We start from the raw sequence: 3,484 nt of genomic DNA, 5'->3' as shown, positions 1-3,484 counted from the left end.
TTAAAATATTGGACTTGGAGTCAATCAATTGAGTATTGAATGTGTACTATGGAACAGTCATGTGCTAAGCAGAAAAGAAAAGAAAATACAAAAACTGCCTGGCCCTTAGAAAGATCTTTGTTTTAATTTACACTAGCTGTGTGAATCTGAGGACTTCTTTTAATCTCTCTAAACCTCAGTTTCACCATCTCTCTAAAAGGGAATAATAGCACCTACTTAAAATCTTAAAAAAAAAATCAGATGAGTTATTACAAAGAAAGTACTTGTGCAAACCTCAAAACTCAAATGTTGGCTACCATTGCTTTTAGTAGGTTGTGTGTGTGTACACATACACAAACACACCGCCCATTGATAAATTTTAACTTATTAAAAGTTATATTCTAAGAATATTTTTACAAATGATTCTTCTCCCTGAAAAGGTCACCAGCTCCTGTACTATTTCCAGGATGTATATAAATTGTGGACTAAGTGTCACTGTATATAATTTAGTTCATTGTATCCTGGAACCAACTACCTCTCAGGAGTGTTTAAAAAATTAAGTTCTCTAAACTACTTAGAACCAGAATAATAGAAATGCAGCTATATCATAAGAACTATAACAAGAAGATATGAATATGTAGCCTGAATCTTAGAATCTGTCATCTCTCTTCTTTCCATCTTTTCCCTATATTATTCTTTAAGTCCCCAAAGTAATTAAATAAACATTTTACCTAAATCTTAAAATATGCTACTGAGCTAGTATTTTCCTTTCAACTTGTTGATTACATTTACATGGTAATTTCCTCTTTTCAAAAATTGGCTAGTAAAAATAATAACTCCCTTAAAAATTTTCTGATCCATTTGGTTATTACAAAGTCTATATAGAATGTCACTAGTTCTTTTTATTTATGTCTGTCAGGCTTTGGCATCTATCCCATCTGAGTTGGTTTTGAACTAAACTCCCTTGGGGAGCAACACATGGAATTTTAAGATAGCATATTGGAAACCATATAGAACAATATTTATTTATGTTAATTCATGGAGAACTGTTCTAAAGTAATATCTTCTTGTGACCTTCACAATATACAGGCAACCAATTTGATATATTTTACAGTAATTTGGCTATATCATAACCTATGTTTATTTTATTTTCAATCTTATCTTAAATCTCTTCACTCTGGTAAACTGAATTATGATAATCTTGCAGTCTTTATACCTTACCTCATTGTGTTTTTCAATATTTGTGATGCCTTCTTTCTTTTAACCTTGGCATTGAAAAAAATCAAATACTGTTCATAAATAGGTTTACATACTTCAGTTTAATGATGTTTTCATATAATATACTGAAATGTCTAGGCAGAAAGTGCTGAGTAAAGCAATGTTAGATTGTGGTTATGTTTGTCCCATAGATTTTTTTTGTTAATGCCATTTTTTTCTCACTGAACAAAAACAATGTTCACATTATTGTTACTTGAATGTTGTGTGTATAGATGTTTCATTTTTGGTAATTGCATTTCAAATACTTGGTAATTTTCCATTTTAATTATTTTGTCATTTGTATTTTAATTTCTTTGGTAATAATTGTGGTAAGTCTAAGTTTCCTTAATATTATACATAAAAAAGCCCTCATTTTCAGTGAGAGATTTTGAAAAGACAGTGAAAGGAATAAAACTTTTAAATGAAAAATCATAGTTTTGGAGTATATCTACAGTGATCAAAGTTTATACCATTCTGGCTTTACTACTTAGGAAAAAATAATTTTTGTTGGTTAAGTTGTGAACTGGTCCAACCATTCTGCAATTTAGACCTATACCGAAAGGGTTATAAAACTGAATCTTTTGACCTAGCAATACTACTACTACTACTACTACTACTACTACTGCTGCTGCTGCTGCTGCTGCTGCTGCTGCTGCTGCTGCTGCTGCTGCTATTACTACATCTGTATCCCAAAGAAATAAAAAAGGGGGGGACTGGGAAGAAATGGTCTATATGCACAAAATATTTATTTAAAAAATCATTTTGAAAAATTGTGATTAAAAATTTGCTTAGCTGCCCAAATAGGCTTGAAATAGAAGAAACCTTAGTATTCTTTTCTTGAGACATAGTTTTAGAAAACTGGAATATACACCTCTCTCAATATTGATTCCTGTTATATTTTCAAATTGAATTAAATAATGTGTATTTTTCTTGAACTGTCTCCAAAGTACATATTAGAATCCCATAAAAACAATGTTACTTATGACTCTACTTAAATTTATTAATTTAACTCCAGCACAAATTAACTAGTGAGAAAAATTGTTTTGCTTTTTGATTCTGAGATTTTTCTTAATAAAAAATGACTTGTAATATGCTTTAAGGTAACATTTTATAATCTATATTTAATGAATGTTAGTAAAGCCACTAAACATAGTCTTGAATTTCGAGAATTCACTTGAACAAGAGTGTTAAAATGATGAGAAGACAGTTTATATAATGTAGTTATTTTATTTTTATTTTTTGCTGTTTACAAGCTTTATAGAAACAGGTAAAAATTGTACAATATATTGAAGTGCTTGAATGTTTTGGGGGGCTAAGTTGGTAAGGTGATCTTAATGTTCCTATGATAATTATAAATTATTTTATTAACCAGTGTTTGATAGGCAGGGTCATATTTGAATATCAGAAATTATGTTTTTAGTAACAAATCTTGTGCCAGTTGGGAATATCTTCTACAGCATAATTATGTCAAGAAGAGAACTGATTCAAAAGAGAGCAGTTCCACGTTTGTGTTCAGTAGTATTTTCAAAAATAAATAAACTGAGTTGTTGCTTTTTAAAAAAATCTGCCACTGTATTGGAATGCAAAAAAGGATTCATGGTCTTTCTAAAAAAAGCATAAGCTTGTTTTGCCTTGAATCAAGTATGAAAGGAAGTAGTGAGTTTGATACCCTTGCATTTAATATTTTAAAATAATTATAATTTATTATTCTGTGCATTTTATACTAATAATCTTTTTTTTCCTGGAAAACTTTTTTATTGTGGGTGAAGAAGCAGGGCAGCTGGACCAATAATCTTAAAGTACTTCACTCTCTGTGATTTATTTAAATCCTAATAAATTATACATTTCTGGTACTTTAGTAATTCATGTGAAAATTATTTGGAGTCATCTCAATAGAATGTATTTTGCCTCTTGTGGACTAAAATATATCAAACAATAGTTTAACTTATCTTTGTACTTTATTTTAAATTAACTTTGAGTTATTGATTGAACAGGAAAAGCTGAAAACAAAAGTTCATCTTTTTTCTTTTTGAATTCTAAATATTAAAGATTTTTCCTTTTACTCAAAGCATTTTCTTTGCTTGTCACTTGCAGAGATTAAAGCAAGTACTATTTTTTTCCTCTCAAAGCTGTTATTATGAATTCCAAATATTTTTGGAAGTCTGTTCTCTGATTGCATTTCTCTATTCCATTCCTAATCAAAACAGAAAAGGTGGTTATGTTTTTGTATCTTGCCAGAAGGAATAAA

The sequence above is a fragment of the Macrotis lagotis genome, chromosome 1, assembly GCF_037893015.1.
Source record: "Macrotis lagotis isolate mMagLag1 chromosome 1, bilby.v1.9.chrom.fasta, whole genome shotgun sequence".
In the NCBI taxonomy this organism is placed as follows: domain Eukaryota; kingdom Metazoa; phylum Chordata; class Mammalia; order Peramelemorphia; family Peramelidae; genus Macrotis; species Macrotis lagotis.
Note: the sequence above shows the minus strand (reverse complement) of the source record.